The sequence below is a fragment of the Sabethes cyaneus genome, chromosome 2 (genome assembly GCF_943734655.1).
Source record: "Sabethes cyaneus chromosome 2, idSabCyanKW18_F2, whole genome shotgun sequence".
NCBI lineage: Eukaryota > Metazoa > Arthropoda > Insecta > Diptera > Culicidae > Sabethes > Sabethes cyaneus.
In genome coordinates this window covers 40902423-40921715 of record NC_071354.1, presented here as the reverse complement: position 1 = coordinate 40921715, position 19293 = coordinate 40902423, and positions in this window count along the sequence as shown.

Here is a 19293-nt window from a genome sequence, read left to right as displayed (position 1 = left end):
AAAAGCAGAACGCGATCGATATTGATACTGTTCAGGAATGTCTGAGATTCGTGGACGTGGACCACCCTTCCCGAGCAGTCCAAAACTACCAAACCACGTGCAGCTCTCCTGTCATCCAAAGGGTGTATCATCACAACAGAAGAGACCGGTCCGACACACAAATATAACACAGGCAGGAAGTCTCCCACACGGGCAGATTTGGGCTGACGTCTCAGAAAAAGGCAGCAATCTTGCTGACTGTCATAACTCCCGAGATGAATTTCTCGGTGGCGTCGTCGTCGTCGGTCGCAATCGTATCGTCATCGCTCCGCGCTGCCGATGCCGGTCCGGCTGGCATTGCCTGACGGCCGTTTTGGTGTGTTGAATTTGTCCGTCTGTTTGTTTATTTATTTGTTTGCTTGGCGCTCTACGAACGAATGGAGGAGCAGCAGCTCTGCGAGCACTCGCTCGCTCGCTAGTCCTCGCTCGTAGAGCAAAGTTTCGAGCCGTATCATGTCGATCCGAAAGGGGAGATAAAAATAACAAAATACTTCGACTAGAGCCTAGGGTATGGAGACAGACGATATCAGCACCGGGGAAAGGTTAGGGAGAAGGGGCCGGATTGGAGTGTGGTGCCGGAGCAAACTGGCACGGGCAAAGTTTGATTGATGCCTCCTGGGTCCGAGTCGCGCTCGGTTGTGTGTGGATGGTCGCTTCTAGTTCCATTCTGTCTGGGTGGCAAGGGGCCGGCCGGTCCAAACGAAAATAAAATAGCATTATGTGTGTACCTTTATGTTACATCTTTTTGCTTTTCCAAGCGAGTTATGTCGAAAAGCCATTATTATCGGGTCGCTTCGAACGTCACAACACAACGCAAGAAGTAGAGTGGAAGAAATTCGGCTGGCGGTTCTATTGTGAGGTGAAAAATGAGGTTTTTGTTGATTTGTTTACCTTTTAATGAAATTTTGTTTTCATTTTACTCGCTACGTTGAATGATTCCAATTATTGTTTTGAATGTAGTGCTATTGATGGTATTCATCGGGCTTACAATGGGTGTGCATAAGAAGCTGGACAGCAGAAAGCTTTTCAAATTGTGTTATTAGAAAATTTGTTAGATCATACAAGGTTGTTGCTCTGCAACAACAATATCGACAGCAGCATGAGTGAGTGGCTCCGATGTATATTGTTTAGAGTTCGAAAAATTTTGCACATGTGACTGTGCAACTATAGTCCAAAAACTTTTTACTTTCGGAGTACTTTTTCCAAACCGACAACTCCTACCAATAGAGCACTCACCCAGGAGATTCATAAATAAGAGTACACAAAACTATCGGATGAAACATGGCTCCCTAGAAACACGCCATCATCGTTTCACATCACCGAGCCATTCAGACGTGCAGATGAACAGTACACCAGCAAGAGGATGCAATCTTGTAACAAAATGCAACCAGTGCAGAGTGCAGTCGATGTGTGTGCCGTCATCGGCAAAAATCTTGCGCTGCACTTTGGCATCCTGTGTGGCATCATCCTGGCCTCCGTCGTACTCGATACAAACTTCCTGAAATGAACTTTTCGAAACATAAATTGACTTGTTAACTAGCAATTACTGCAATTTTTCCTTCGAAGCGAACATATACACTTACTTCACAGGACACCATATTCCATCACTCTAACGAGCCAAATGCCATCATCTGGCTGAAGGCTGCTGAAGTTATTCCACGAGCTCTTGTTTCGCCTTGCTATACAGTTCAACGGCTCCTGACAGCTATGGCAGCCGAAGTACCGTCTGGGGAAAAATGATTCCTGGATGGATCATTTTAACCTCACTCTTCCAGCTAACCGGCTGGCTGGCTGTTTTCTACTAGCCAAAGCTGCTAGAATGTGCGCCAGCCCTGCTGGATTCAATGTTCATTTTCTTTGCCGAAATTCTCCATGGAAGTTTTATGCCATTATTGCAGAACCGTACGGAAAACTGCTGCGCTGTTGTTATTGCCAACCAACATCGTCACCATAGTCATCATCACTTGTGTCACTCTGCAGTTGGTTCTGTAAAATTCCTGTAAAGTTGAAAGCACTGAGAAGTAAAAGGCTGCCGCCTCCAATGTCGCTTGGTCCAATCGATTTCGACGAACGACAAATATGTATTGCCGAAAATTTTGAAGGAAATTGATTGGGAATGTTCCTCTGCTGTTGAAAAAGATTCAACAAAACACCTCTTTAGGACCACCATCCAACGAAAATTCTGTTGATGCTCCGGTCCGGCAGTCAACAGCATTTGCAACATGAATGAACCTCGCCGCCAGCCTCACCACCTATGCATGCATGCATGCATGCCCTACACTCTAAATAATAAATGACTGTATTGAAGAGGTTGACAAGACAGCGATAAATAATAGATTTAACGATCATTCGATGTTTTGAAATACTGTTCTCCACCACAAGATACACACTACTACTACTACTACTACCCCTACTGACGGGCGGGTGTGCGGGTGGCCACCACCCACCAGCCCCGTTTATTATGGCATCTTTCGTCGGACTTTTCGCTGCCGCTGCTGCTGATGCTGCTGCGTTTGCGTGAAATGGGAAAACTTCGTCTGGCTGTGAAGTGAAGCTGAGGCCGAACGCGCTATCATTTGCTTATTCATTTGTTTCAAATTTATGATTAATTGCTGTGCTTTCATTGCTGACTGCAAACAAGATTATTCTTCGACGCTTCGACGTTGTCGTCCTCGTCGTCGTCGTCGTCGTCGCCATCGTCCGCACAAAGTGTGAACGGCTTGGCGACGGTCAAAGTGAGATTAAGCATGTCATTGCTTTTTTTTCTACTTCTTTGTTGTGTCTCTGGGTACCTACTCGCAGCCAACTGCTGCCAACCGAGTGCATCTCCCGAGTCAACCCGACCAAACGACACGGTTCCTACGGGCTCGCACAATAATGAATGAATTCGAGTTGAAATTTGATCTATGCAAATGATTTCTCATTCAGCGCGACGGATGACGCCCGCTTATTGGTTTAGCCTATAGCGAGCAATCCGAACCCCGGCAAACAGGAAGAAGGAGTTGCGGAAGGAGATGAGATGGTGTGGCACGGCTGACTGGCTGGAGCAGCAATTGAGATTGGCACGAGCTGATGGAAATGAGAAAATGACAGCCCATCGTTGGGTGATTTCTGCTTTTATTGAGTTTAATGAAGCTCACTTTGTAACAATGAACACGGATTGAGCCGCGCTCTCAGCGCGCTGATTGATAAATATCCGGCGATCGGCAATAATATTACTTGTGGGTTTCTATTGCGTTTTGATTGGAAGAATACTACACTACAATTAATAACAAAATGATGTATTGTGGTAAATTCGTATCTGTCGTGAATAAAATTAATAGTGGAATGCAGTCGTTCAGTTTTTCCCAATTTCAATCTTCGTGTTCTACTAAGATACTCAAAAAACTTGTATCTCAATAATAGTTTTGTCAACTCTTCAGTGGAATAATGCTTACATATACTGAAGTTTCAAGTTTCCAAGCCCCTCAAAAGTAAAGGTTCGCCGGTGCTTGGTAATGATCTAGAAATACTAAAATACTGCCACCAACATTACTCTTGCCTACAATTTTTACAATATTCCTATTAGCGTTTTATGATGGTAATCATTATACAAGGTCTTGAAGCATTCTCGGAAACAAATTTTATATCGACCAAAATAAAGCCAAGTTTCTAAAGTTGTAAACCTACTTTTGCTAAAGCATGCTGAAAAATAAAACTGTAACAAAGATACTAGTGAATTTCAGAAAAAAAAATTCTGCGATTACAGATAACATTAAAACGCTAAAACAAGATCTATTAAACGCCATTGTGGGCAACGCTCGCTTTCAAGTTTTAGTGACACATTAAATCCGGGGCAACCGATAATAGCGTAAGCTTAACTACTCTGGCGACATTAGTTGAAAGCTACGAAGCCGCTTCGAATTATTTGTTCGGCATAGTCCTTTTAAGTTCATTTTTGCCAACTACCATAAAACTTAACAAAATTGCACTACCATTTGGTAAGAAAATGCCCGTCAATCAAGGCTTAATAAAACGAGATCAATTAAACTTCATGGTTACACAATATAGAGCAGTAGTTAAAGTAAATCTTACAGCCCGCCGTAGGGCAGTGGAGCTTGCAGCTTTAAATAACTAACTAAATAATTCAAATAAATCTAGATAAATGGAGCTATCCGAAAGCAACTTCTCAAGGAGTTTGAGAGGTACAAAGTCAGTCGTTCCGTTTATTAACGTAGACTAATTGAATATTTTTTCCGGAAAAATCTAAATTATAAATACATTATTGAAATTCTCTATTAAAAATCACAAATTGTAATTGATATAAATTAGCTCAAAGAACTTCCAAAATCTAACTCCACGTAAGGTGTAACCGGAAGACCCTTGTTCCTATAATTGCACTATCTCGTTTTTTCAACTAGCAAAATATGCGGATAGCACAATTATAGGATCATCAAGGTCAATCAAAGGAACATTGGCGCAACCATTAGTACAATATAATTCAACCGAAAAATCAATTTTTTTACAAAGTTATTCCTACAACGTATATAACTGTCTTGCCTAGTGGCAAATACCTTGTATTTGATCAATTAATTTTACACAAACAATAGTTGAAGCATATATTCTAGTGAACAAAGAAAAAAGATTTATACTGTGTTTAGCTCCGCCATTAATATTTGTTACAGTTATTGAGCGTCTACTCTAGCAGGTTTGAAAAAAATTGGTTTACTGAGCTCGCAAAGTAACGGCATGCGATGAAACAGCCTATCCTACAAATGGGGATCCGCTCATTTGACATAACGACCATTTGGCATAATTCTTAAATATTTTTTGACCAAATGGTCGTTTTCTTAAATAATTCAAGGCGAGATAGCCGCAGACTGCCAATGTTTGCCAGTGACCCACTATTGGAAGAACCGTTTATCGTGGGGAGCATCATCTCGGTCAAGCTCGCATCGATTCACATCTCGTCAACAAAAATTGCGGCGTAGCTGTATTGTCACTATCAGCAACAATTGTGCCAATAAGTCGTTGTACCAATTGACCATTATGCCAAAGAGCGTTATACCAAACGGCTTTATGACATACAGATTAGCCCCTAATAAAGTATCTCGTGGTTAGTGGTTGGCTGACCGCGGTAGCGGCATGCACATTGAAGATGTCATGCTACTCCTAACCACTAGTTATTTGGTATTTGGTATTTGGTAGTTCCAGTAAAATTGCAAAATTACTGGAACTATGGACAGTTCAGCTGAACTAAACTAAATTAAATCAACAGACCCGTGCACTGAAACCGGTATTTTTGTGATTCGTTTCGACTGAGCGACTGTTCAAAGTTATGGCCACGATGACATTTTCCTTAGAAAAATTATTCAATAACAGTTGAAAGCTAATTGAAAGAGTTATACATTGCAAAATTAAAAGCCGTCCGATAAAGAGTAACATGCTGAAATGTATGACGCTTTTGAAAGAATTATCTTACAAGTTCTTTCGATAAATCCTTTCAAAGAATTTCCAATTTAAAACTTGAATTATCAGTTCTGGGTTTGTTGGCTGCAAATATTGCACTCTTCATTCGGAATTGTTTTTCCTCTGGGAGCAAAAATTGACCTAGTGACACTCGCTGATTCCATTTCATAGAACATCAGCAGCCGAAGGAGTTTCCTAAGTTAACATTTGAGGTTTATTGTATTGCTATGATGAGTTCAGTTTTTGGAATTTTGTTAAGTGGGAATGGAAACATTCTGCTATCTCTTCTAATGAATTTTTTTATGATGTAATATTTTACTAATATTTTGGAATCATGTGAGCTCTTGCGAATTTTTTTGCTTCTGCTTTTGCCGAAAAATCTGCATCTGATTCGGATATACCTGCTGATTTAGTGGACATGTGTACTTTCGAAATAACTTCCGATATGACTCTGTCAGCTGCTAAAAAATGAAACTTTTGTGTTGTTCTGAACCCGATGGTATTCCAGCCCATTTTTTCGCCCGCTGTGCAATGGCATTGTTGGATTCTTTGTGCCAGATATTCAATAAGTCGTTCGGGCATGGAAAGTTTTCGATGATCTGGAAGCGGTCATTCATGTTACCAGTTAAAAGTGTTAAAAGTGGCGACCATCAGACTGTTCGAAACAATCCTGGTGTGGAGTAATTTTATTCTTGCTAGAACAAAATGTTATATCTCCACCGACCAGCACCGATTTGTACCTGATCGATCCGTAAGCACGAACCTTCTGGGTTTCACGTTTACTTATATATCTCACATGAAACTAAAGGCACAAATCAGAGGTGAACTCCTTTTAGACTTTATATCATCAAATGATATAGATATATGCAATAAAGGGGAAAAGCCAACTTTTGTAAACGCAATAAGGCAAGAAGTACTTGACTTAACACTATGCAGTCCAACGATGACTGATAATATAAAAAACTGGCACGTATCGAACGAAGAATCCTTGTCCGATCACAAGCAAATCATATTTGATTACGAAGCTAATCAGCAACTTAAGGAAATTATAAGAGACCCCAGGAAAACAAACTGGGATCAGTATAATTTGAAATTGAAGGTTGGAGTCAAGAATTTGAAAGGTTGCTCAAGGACATGTGGAGAACTTGAGGACAACTCAAAACAACTTTCAAACCTGATCCAACAAGCTTATCACGAAAGCTGTCCTGCAAAGGAACGCTCTACGAATAGAGATGTACCTTGGTGGAACAAAACTTTGGAGAAATTTAGGAAGAAAACTCGGAAATTATTTAACCGGGCTAAACGAACACAACAGTGGGAGGAGTATAAACAAACTCTCACTGCCTATAATAGGGAAATACGAAGATCAAAGAGGATTCACTGGAGGCACACATGTGAAAACATTGAAAATACTCCAGCAACCGCTAGATTGCAGAAAATCCTCGCTAAAGATCATTCTAATGGGTTAGGTACATTGAAAAAAGAGGACGGCTCTTTTACTAACTCAACTAAGGAAACATTAGAATTAATGATGAGAACACATTTTCCCTGTTCAATCATTAATACATGCGGAGACCAAAGTGCACCGGCATTGAGAACTGTAAATCTTGAAACCAGGACAGACATTCACGAAATAGCGAATGAAATGACTGGGTTAGATAGAAACAGGAATGATGCTTGTACTTTGGCCAAGAAAATTTTTACGAGAAGCAAGGTTGAATGGGCGATTGACACTTTTGAACCCTTCAAATCGCCGGGTAGGGATGGAATTCTTCCTGTACTACTGCAGAAGGGCAAGGCGTTTTTAACACCTATTCTAACAAACCTTTTTCAATCAAGCCTGATACTAGGCCATATACCAGCAGTATGGCGACAAGTACGGGTCACGTTCATTCCGAAGGCTAATAAGAAGGATAAAACTTCACCTAAATCCTTCAGGCCGATAAGTTTATCCTCTGTTGTCTTAAAAACAATGGAAAAAATAATTGATGAGCATATAAAGTCATCATATATAGCTCAAGATCCGTTGAGCAAATATCAATTCGCATATCAAGAAGGCAAATCTTCGATAACAGCAGTACAAACTGTTGTAAAAAAAATAGAAAAGTCATTTGAAGCGAAGGAAATTTCACTAGCTGCCTTCCTAGACATAGAAGGCGCATTTGATAATTCATCTCATAATTCAATGATTACGGCTATGACGAAACGTGGTTTCGATATATCCATTATCCACTGGATTAGCGAAATGTTATCAAAAAGGGAGATATCAGCAAACCTTGGAAGCTCATCTGTAAGCGTTAGAGCAGTAAAAGGGTGCCCACAAGGAGGCGTAATATCACCTTTATTGTGGTCTTTAATAGTTGATGATCTTCTTCAAAAGTTGACAGCGCTAGGCTTTGAAATAATTGGCTTCGCAGATGATATAGTCATAATTGTTCGAGGAAAATTTGATTCTATTATCGCTGACCGAATGCAAATGGCTTTAAATTTGATTTCATCATGGTGTGATAGGCAGGGCCTCAGCATAAATGCCAATAAAACTACTATCATACCATTTACGAGAAGAAAACAATTTACATTAAACAACATCAGATTGAAAGGAACACTTTTAAAACTTTCAGACACTGTCAAATATCTTGGAGTATTTCTTGACAGAAAACTCAATTGGAACACACATCTAGAGCAAGCAGTAAACAAAGCTACAAATGCTCTATGGATATGTAAAAGAACTTTTGGTAAGCAATGGGGACTGAAACCGAAGATGATTTATTGGATCTATTCGGCAATTGTCAGACCCAGGATTACCTATGCCTCGTTGGTCTGGTGGCCAAAAACGAAAGAGAAAGCTACCCAAAAAAAGCTGGAAAGACTTCAAAGGCTAGCCACTCTTTCAATAACAGGTGCAATGAGAAGTACACCATCGAAGGCATTGGATGCTTTACTCTATATACTTCCATTGCATCAGTTTATACAATTAGAAGCTGAAAAGAGTGCTCTAAAAATCAAAAGATCAATGAACCTCTTTGAAGGTGATCTAACAGGTCATCTCAGTATTCTAAAAACTATTAGTATTAATCCTATTGTAAATAATAATGAAGATTGGATGGAGAAAAAATACAACTTTAATCGAATATTTCGGGTATTTGAGCCTAGACGTGATTATTGGGAAGATGGTGGTTCCGATCTTCGTCCAGGCTCGACAGTTTTCTATACAGACGGTTCAAAAATGGACAATCAAGTTGGAGCAGGAGTGACTGGCCCAGGAATAGACATGTCAATTTCTATGGGCAGATGGCCAACTGTATTCCAAGCTGAAATACAAGCAATTATAGAATGTACGACTGTGTGCTTGCGCAGGAACTATAGACATTCAAATATATGCATCATGTCAGACAGCCAAGCAGCTCTAAACGCTCTAAAGTCGGCGACATGCACATCAAAACTTGTCTGGGAATGTATTCAATTACTCCAAAAATTGTCTTGTCGTAATCAAGTCAACCTGTATTGGGTCCCAGGTCACTGTGGAATCGATGGAAATGAAAGAGCTGATGCGCTTGCAAGACTCGGATCATCTCATCAATTTGTAGGACCTGAGCCCTTCTGTGGTTTATCTGCCTCTGCTTTAAAAATGGAGCTAAAAGCATGGGAATGTGCGAAAGTGGAATCAAATTGGAATAACACTTTCATTGCTAGGCAGTCGAAACGGTTTATCTCTCCAAACGTTTCAATGACTCGCAAAATCCTGGAGCTTTCGAAGAAAGATCTTAGCATTTATACTGGTCTTATAACAGGACATTGTCCGAGCCGATATCATCTGAAGCTAATGGGAAAACTTCAAGATGATATATGTCGCTTCTGTGGCATAGAAAAAGAAGACTCGGAACACCTGTTATGCCGATGTCCGGCAATTCTCAATAAAAGATTAAGGTTCTTTGAAAGAGGGCTGTTAGAACCCTCTGATATTTGGAGAACAACTCCCAGCGCAGTAGTGCACTTCATCCGAAGTGCATCACCGGGCTGGACAAATGCTATTAGTCAAACAATGACGATCACTTCTGATAGTGGTACGTCATCTTGACAACATAGCTATAATAAAACGGGGGATATATCACAATAGATCAAACAAATGGTCGCAGTGATAAAAATACCCAACATGGAAAAAAAAAAAAAAAAAAGGCACAAATTGCCGTGATTCACGCGGACCTGAAGGCAGCGTTCGATCGTATGGACCATAAGATATTACTGAAGAAAATTTCGCGACTAGGTGCATCTCGGAACTCAGAAATGACAGAAATGAGTTTCTAACTATTTGGTAGAGCTTTACGTGTGCAGCTTGACTCCTGCTCCTCTGCCCGGTTTAGCGACCTCTCGAGTGTACCTCAAGGCAGCAACATGGGACCTCTTTTTTGCTATTTGGGAATGACGTTGCCTCCCTGCTTGAAGCTGGATGCAAGCTGATGCAAGCTGGTGGCTTGCATTTATATTCTGTAGTCTATTTCATAGATGATTATATCCGGCTTTAACACTAGATATACCAGCTATTTAGTCATTCTGACTGATACCGGCATAAATGTCAATAGCATAAAAATACATTTGTTTTTAATTGATATAAAGTAACATTAGGTATATAAAATGTACTCTCATGTGAAGTCCCCATAGCCACCAAAGTTACAAGTCGCAGAAGTTCTGAATTAAAATTACACGACCAGTCAAAATGGCTGGTTTTGTATATCTAGTGTTAAAGGCTCTTGGACGAGCTGGATGGTGTTAGAAAAATTGGCTCGGCAACATCGAAAGCTTTCCGATAGCTCGGTTTCATCGCTAAAATTGTCCGCACTGCTTGAAGTCGCTGCATAATTCGTTTAGACGCCCGTTGATTGTAAATATTTGTTTGATTTAGTGCCCGTATCAATTGTTGCGGAATCAAACGGGTGCAAAACCGTTGCTTGAGGCTTGCGTTGAGAGACTTCACATGAGAGACGATACAGTGAATCTAGCACCATATCCCGACGGTTGTCGTTTATTGGGTCTTGAGACACATACATGACAATTTTCGTGTCATAAATTGACCTGCGAACCAGGGAACTGTTGAGTAGCGACAATCAATACGCTACCAAAACTTCTTTTGTTACTATTCTTCGAGCTACGATCACTAAGCGTGTAGGGCGCTATATCTCTGCATATTAGCGTTGGTAAGAGGAAATGCTTATCAACTTAGGGACTATATTGGCTCGTTTCATTATCCTTGATTTCCCTGATCGCGGATAAGTTCAAGTTGTTACGTGGTTTTTGAGCCGTAAATCTCGCATGTGCATAGTATTTTTCGATATAAATTAAATTATGGTTGTATATAAGCACCATTGGTATTGTATTAAATTTGTTAAAAAGGTATTTTTTATATCTTAACCGTTATGTGTGCGACAAAAAAAACACCTTTAGCAGGGCGACAAGGGTACCCGGGTACCCAAAATTGATATTGTTATAACATCAACAATTTTAAACCAATTTCGACGAAATAGGTGTCATTTGAATCGTTTATTTATCTAGTTTTGAATCATTTGGCCATTTGGCCACTAAAAGACATACGGAGCCCGAAAATCCGGAATTCCGACAGAGTGTCCGCTGTGAGGAAGAGAAATGATTGTATTGCAGCAAAATCAGTCATGCGGATATAAAAACTCTAAAGATTCGTACAATGTACTATTTCATATAATGAGATGAATCAGGTTGACCATTCCGAAGTAGGTTCCTGTGGGGTCATGGGTGGCCAGTCCAGGATTGGAGGTAAAACCTAGCAATATTGGTATCAAAGTTCTTGGAATTAGTTCGGTAGGTGATATTTTTTACATTTCGATGTATTTTGATTGGTTATTTCGAAAATGGTTTCTACGGGGTCACAGATGATACCGCAGGATTCAAGATAATGCTTAGCATTATCAGAACCGTTCAAAACGTAGAACCATCCGTTATACATTTGGAACCAGTTCCGAAATTATTAATCAGTACTAAACTGGCCATATCCGTTCAAAACATCTAAAAGATCCGCTAAACCAATTCTAATATTGGATTAGGCACCCAACTGGCCATCTGTAATCCTACAGGGACCCAATTCTGGAATGGCCAATGCGATCTAAAGTCACCAATTTATATAATAAGATGAAAAAAGGGTCCACAATGTCAAGTTCAAAACTAATAGCTTTACTGAAGGCTGATATTCTTTCAAAACAAGCGGCTTTCCACGTTTTACCGGACGTCGCTCCGGAATTACCGATTCCCGGGAACTACATGTCATTTGATGGCCAAATGCTTTATCTAATCAAAACTAGATAAATGTACGAATCAAATGCCACTGGTTTCAGCCAAATCGGTTCAAGATACCCAAAGTTATGAGCATTGCAAATCATGGGTACCCGGGTACCCTTATCGCCCTCCTACGTAATAAAAAAATTCAAGTGACTCTCATTGCTAAACCCCTTTATGGATATGCACCAAAAAAACCTCAATTACTTAAGATCAACGAGTTTTACGATGTTGCAAAATTTCAATGACGTATGTTTTAAATTGAATGAGTTATAACTATTTTAAAACTGAAAAGGTACCCGGGTACCCTGTCGCACACATAACGGTTAATTTTCGTAGTTACTGACTTTACAAGAAAATTTTCGAATATCCAGCTTAGTCTCATATGACTGATGCTTACATACTTACATTATCCATCTAGCTCCGCCCATCTACTAGCAACAATTCCTTTCCCGAAATACTTGTGAAGATGCAGAGGATTCCCTGGTCTTTAGTAGCAACAAGTATTGGACTAACATTCCTTTCCATCCCACCAGGACCCGCATTCGGACGTGGCCGGCGTCGGTATTGATCAGCATGCAGGGATCTGATAAGGTTGCACAATGAAAAATAGCGTGCTGTCCCAAGTATGCTTTTTCCAGCCATCATTTTGCAATTTTCATCGGTCTTGGTCAATAACGGAGTAGCAGCACACGGGCGGTATCCTATGCTTATGCTTATTCTTCGGGCTATGATCACATCAATACACGGTTAAGGCGGCTCCAAACAGTTGAATGCAGCTCTTTAAACCGACTTCAGTTAGCATGGTTACTTCATAATTTCAGTCAAACTAACACAGTTGTTATAGAGTTGTTGTGACAACTGATTATATGACTAATTCTGGTTGTAGGTAAGTCACTGCAACTAGAAGTACCAAAAGTGTGTTGCTTGTGAACAAACAGGCCGACTTGTTTAGTTCTTAAGTCTCGCACATTCTGATAGTAAACGCAAATACCATCCGCGTCATTAGCGTGTGTTGTAAGTTTCGAAATAGAATTCCTTTCACCTGGATTCATCCTGGAGATCCTAAGTTGGAAGCGAGAAATACGTCAACGGATGGAATGTTAGCATCACAATTGGACTTGCCTGCATCACTGGGCTGGCACTGCCGACAGGACTTGTACGACTGTGGCAAAGGGGTGTACCTCATTAGCAGTACGAACCATAGGCCTACGGACTTTAGGCATAAGGGTTTTTATCTTTCAACCATTTTGTATTGCGGCCATTTGGTACCAGCCCGGTAGGACGAGGCGAGGGCTAGAGAAAACCAACTAGAGTCGGTAGAACTATGGAAACAAATAAGCCAAGACAGATGTTGACCAAACTCGTGTTTTAGTTTTTGACCTTGAAATGCGGTCATGCATTAATATTATTATTTTTTTGGAACGCTAGATGGTTATTTCTGGTTATAGCTTGGTTCGACCCATGCACCTTCCAGCATTGGACAAAAGATAGGAGTCACAACGACAACTTGTTAAGCGTAGCTACCTATTACCCCCCCCCCCCCCCCCCCTTCCTTTACACTCTTTCCCCTCCTTTCCCAAAAAAATTTCATTACTTTCCCCTACCATCCCTCCATCAATTGTAAAACCATCGTTTCAAAAAAATACTAGACAGATGTGTTTACTGCGGGGTCTGGCTACCGGCAGTCTCGCTCTACATTATCTACTAATATCTAATTACTAGCTGACCCGACAAACTTCGTATTGCCACAAATTAACCTGTGTTGTACATAAATCATGAATCTCGGATGATCTTTGTCACTATCTCGAGTTTTGCAAGCCCCCCAGTGGGCGGCGCTTCCGACGGCGGGTCACCGGCAACACATCGTCCTGAATGATCTAGTGTTACTATAGATAGTTTTTGTGTTCTTGTTATTGATTAATGTTTTATGGAAGAGTCTCGAATTTCTCGAGTTGGATTAGTTTTTGAGTTTCGCAAAAATTTCTGTTTTATTTGTATGAGAGTCCATATCCCCCTACCACAGAGGTGAGAGGTCTCTAACTATCATAAAATAAATTCAAGACTCAAAAATCTCCTACATGCTAAATTTGGTTCCATTTGCTTGATTAGTACTCAAATTATAAGGAAATTTGTATTTCATTTGTATGGGAGCCCACCCTCTTAAAAGGGAAAGGGGTCGTAATACACCACAGAAAAAAAATTCTGCCATCTAAAACTCTCACATGCCAAATTTGGTTCCATTTGCTTGATTAGTTCTAAAGTTATGAGCAAATTTGTATTTCGTTTGAATGGGAGCCCCCCTCCCTCCTAAAAAGGTAAGAAGTCCTAATTCATAATGGGAAAAATGGTTGCCTCCAAAAACACCCACATGCCAAATATGGTTCCATTTGCTTGATTAGTTCTCGAATTATGAGGAAATTTGTATTTCATTTGTGTAGAAGCCTCCCCTCTTGAAGTGTGGAAGGATCCTAATTCACCGTAGAAAATATTTTTGCCTCCAAAAACCTCCACATGCCGAATTTGGTTCTATTTGCTTGATTAGTTCTCGAGTTATGATGAAATTTGTATTTCATTTGTATTGGAGCCCCCCTCCTAATGTGGGAAGAGGTCCTAATTCATCACAGAAAAAATTCTGCCTCCAAAAACACCTACATGCCAAATTTGGTTCCATTTGCTGGATTAGCTCTCGAGTTATAAGGAAATTTGTATTTCGTTTGTATAGGAGCCCCCCCCCCCCCCCCACTTAAAGTGGGGAGGGGTCCCAATTCATCATAGAAAAAAATTTTGTCTCCAAAAACACACACATGCCAAATTTGGTTCCATTTGCTTGATTAGTTCTCGAGTTATGAGGAAATTGGTATTTCATTTGTACAGGAGCCCCCCCTCTTAAAGTGAGGAGGGGTCCTAATTCAACTTAGAAAATTTTCTTGTCCTCGAAAACTTTCACATGCCAAATTTGGTTCCATTTGCTTGATTAGTTCTCGAGTTATGAGGAAATTTGTATGGAAACCCCCCTCTTAAAGGGGAGAGGAGTTATAATTCCCCTTATAAAGAGAGGAGGGGTCTCAAATTACCCTAGAATAAATTCTTGTCACCGAAAACACCCACATGCCAAATTTGGTTCTATTTGCTTGATTAGTTCTCGAGTTATGCAGAAATTTGTGTTTCATTTGTATGGGAGCCCCCCCTCTTAGTGGGGGGAGGGGTCTCTAACCATCACTAAAACCTTTCCTGGCCCCAAAAACCTCTACATGCAAATTTTCACGCCGATTGGTTCAGTAGTTTTTGATTCTATAAGGAACACAGGACAGACAGACAGACAGAAATCCTTCTTTATAGGTATAGAAGATATCAAATGATCGTTATGCCAAATTTACTTTACCATGGCTTTTGACTGTCGCCACGACAGATTCTAGTCTACAGCCCGAATGTCGTTGATTAAGATGCGTCACCTTGAGCCTCTGGGTCTGCCTCTTCTACGCTGGCCTTGCGGATTACAATCGATCCCATTCGCTCCTTTCTTTAAGGTGTGTCCAATCCACGTCCACCTACGCTCACGAATTTCTGTTGTTATTGGGCTTTGATGACATCGAAGATAGAATTCCTCATTGAATATCCAAAAAATAAATGGCCTAAAATGGGCGGCTGCTAGTGCTAGTGCTTATAGTACTTTGCTCAGTTTCCTACTAGCACGGTTGTTACAAAGTGGTTGTGATAACCGAAATATGACTGATTTCAGTCGTAATCCGGTTGATTAAACTAAATAGACCTAAAGTGTGCTACTTGGGTTTAGTAGTGACGGTCCGTAATCAATCGTACGCCGAACGAATTATGATCCTCCAGTACTGTCGGTCCTGGACTGCTGTTTTCCAAACCCCCAGTACACCAGCTGAATGTGCGTCTTCCTCAAGAGCGCATACCCATCGGGTGCGGAACCTGCCCCGAAGTATACGGCCTCTTTTGGTTCTCTGCTGAAAATAGTTTCGGTTACTCTTTGGTCAGACATGCTGGCCACGTGACTAGCCCACCGCAGTCTGCACATTGTATTACCTTCACTAGAGGAAAGTAAAGTTTTGCCAATTTATGCAAAGTTTTCAAAATTATGCCTAATGTCTATTATGCCTATCGCCCATTATGTCTGACGTCTGTTATGCCTAATGTGCACATGCATAAAGTCCGTATGTCTAACGTCCGCATGCCTTAAATCGAGCACCCGTAGGTTCATAGTTTCAGTCATTAGATGCAAGGAACAGGTCGTCTACTTTAGTTCTTGGACCTCGCACATTCTGATAGTACGCGAAATACCATCCACGTCACTGGTGTGTGTAGAAAGTTAGCGTGGAGATCTCAAGCTGAAAGTGAAAAATAATACATCAACGGAGGGAATGCTTGGATCACAATTGTACTTACCTGCATCAATGAACTGGAAGACCCTACCTGCACACCATCACAAAGGACCAGGTGGCTGCCGGTAGCAATTGTACGACTATGGCAGAGGACTCGGGTGCTTCCATAATGCCATTTTCAGTACATTTCGTATGCCTTTAGGTGATGATAGTCTAGGAAAAACTAAATGAAATGAGCTGGAATTGATCGATGGTATCGTACATACCTGAAAATGGTTGTCGGGAGATCCCGTCATTTACCACAACCGAAAGACCTAGACAACTACTGATGCCAAATTTACGGATTTTTCAGTAGTTCTAGGGATTTAGAAGTTTTCTGTGGACCTACGGATAAAGTGCTCTTACTTACGGCTGTTCATAAACCTTACGGAAAAGGTTGAACATTTCTTTCAGCTATAAAAGTCACGAGTACGGGAACTATATGCAGTGATTACTACCTCGAAAAGCATTACTTTTTTCCTTAAGAGCCTATATGAAAGTTGTTAGATATGGTATAGTTTCTATAGATATGGTTTCTAATAATATTATTAACTTTCAGGCTTTCTATACTATAAGTAATGCATAGACCGTAGTATTTCATATTAATATTGATACTGATATTTTTCTGGAAGCAATATGGGTAAAAGGCGAAATATTTCCATTACTATTTCTGCGTATATTTTGATAGTTCCTAATATGAAAAGAAAAAGGTTTTTGTTTATAACCAAAGAGCCCTTATTCTGTATGTATTAATTAACTTTAATATTTTTGCACGATAATTGAAAATTGTTGAACATTTAAGCCTTCAGAATACACAACACAGAGGCAATGAAAAGATAATTAAAACACCAAAAAAATATAATGAAAAGATGGCGTAAAAATAACGAAAATTCGATACAAAAATGACGAAAAATTATTTGAAAGATTGCGAAAATACAATGAAAAGTTGACGAAAAGACGACGAAAGACAACAAAAATACGACGACAGTAATATGAAAATATGATGACAAAATAGCAAAACAACTCCAAAAAACCAAAAAGACGTTTAAAAAGGCATCAAAAAGAGGACAAAACTAGCAAAAATTACGATCAAAAGGTGATGAATATATGTCAGAAAGACGACGAAAGAACAGTACTATAAGACACAACATTGTTGATGTCTTGACCACAAACAGGATGATGAAAATGGTCAAAAAGTGACAAAATTGCAATAACAAAAACGGCAAATAACGATAAAAAACGGCGAAAATCACAAACGAAGAAAAGACGCCAAAATAGCATCAAAGAAGACGTCAAAAACGGTAAAAACTACCAAGTAAAGCTCAAAAAATGCTAAAAACAGCGGTCGAAAACGAAAAACAGTTGCGGAAAATATGATGAAAAGATGGGAAAAAGATCATGACGATACGTGAGAGAGACGACAAAAAGACAGCAAATACAAAGAAAAGGCAAAACATATGACAAAAGGCGTTAAAAACATTCGTTAGAAATCAGCACAAATCAAAATTGAATTCAGCAAAACTAACAAAGAATCAAAATTAACAAACCTTTAAATGAAGCACAAATCTTGGTTAAACTTTCATTGAAAGTAAAATTTGATTTTAAATTTGATCAATTTCGGTCGTTTTGTGACCGACATTGGATAAAACATGGATAGATTTTTGTTCAGCAAAGCCTGGTCACCCGGACGAACCAAAAAGATTCGCACAGAATCTCTGGGATTCCTCGCATTGGAATCAGGTGGTGGAATTCTGTGTAAGATTCGTACAGAATGCCGTGTTTATAGAACTTATAGAATGCTTGCATGAGAATCTAATAGGCGAATCCTGAGGATTTATATAGCTCGGTAAAGGAATCCCCTTTACTATGAATTAGGAATCGGCGGGATTCTGAAAGCAGGAATCCTGTGTGTGGTAGTAAGGGAACGCTAAAACGACGCATGCCGAAATGGTTGCTCCTGCCAAAAGAGACGTTTTAATGTAGACAATAACTATCAGGGAATTCGACTTAGTCGGTTTGTTCAGAGACTCCCATAGTACTTTTGTCTTCTGCTAGCGATAAAAAAGTTCCCTTGTATGTTTTGAATTTTAATATTTCACCGATCGTCAGCAATTTGAATACAATCACAAAAATATATTAATAAAGTTAACTATGAGCTTCAAGCTTACTCTTTATAGTGTTAATATTGCATGAAAATTTCCAAATCGGTCGTCAGTTAATTGACGGACCAGCGTCCGGAATAATCATTCTCCAAACCTCTGCCCGAGGGACGACATTTTTGTCGTTTTAAAAAACCGGTTGCAACCGGGGTAGGTAACAATCGACCAATTGATATGGTCTTACGTTTGGGCAGTGTCCCAGCGACAATGAAAACAGTGACATCGCCATCGTCGATGACGATGATGATAACCTTCTGCGGGAGTCGCCTTCCACACAATGTTGCAGCTTCCGATACCTACACCGACTGGTCTGTCTGGACATTGTGTGGCGCATTCGTGTGGCATGCATTCCTCTTCAATGACCAATTGACGAAGGCTCTCTCCGCTAACCGACCGGCGAGGAAACGAAAAGAGGTGGAAATTTATTTTAATTGATCCTTTGCCATATCCGGTGTTGGGCAAGGAACAGGTCGGTTTTTCTGGGACTGTTTTTTGTGGTTTGACTTTTTTTTTTCCGTCTGCTCCCTTTCTTCGCTCTGTTGTTGACCCTTTACCGGTTTAATACGCTTCAGTGCGGTTGAAATGAAGGGATCTGAAAATATTTACTGCGCTGACATCTGCCTGGGAAAGCTGTTGGCGGTTTACGCGGTAACGTTGTGGCGAATTGTCGGTAACTTTAAATGGGGAAATTGTTCCCATGTGCGAATGAAAGAATTTAAGATGGTGACTAGCGCTTCCAGTTGGCTTTTATGTCATCAGGAATATAAAATCGAAAATTATAGGAATTTTTATTCCAGCAGCAGAATTTAACTTTTTTCGGATGAACCTATTGGTAGGAGACAATAGAATTTATCAGTTAAATAAACACAAAACAAATAAAATGTAGTTCGAATTGCTATTTGTTTTGCTTTAAAGTTGAATCCACAGTTGAAAAGTAGAAAATATGTTACCCGAGTTTT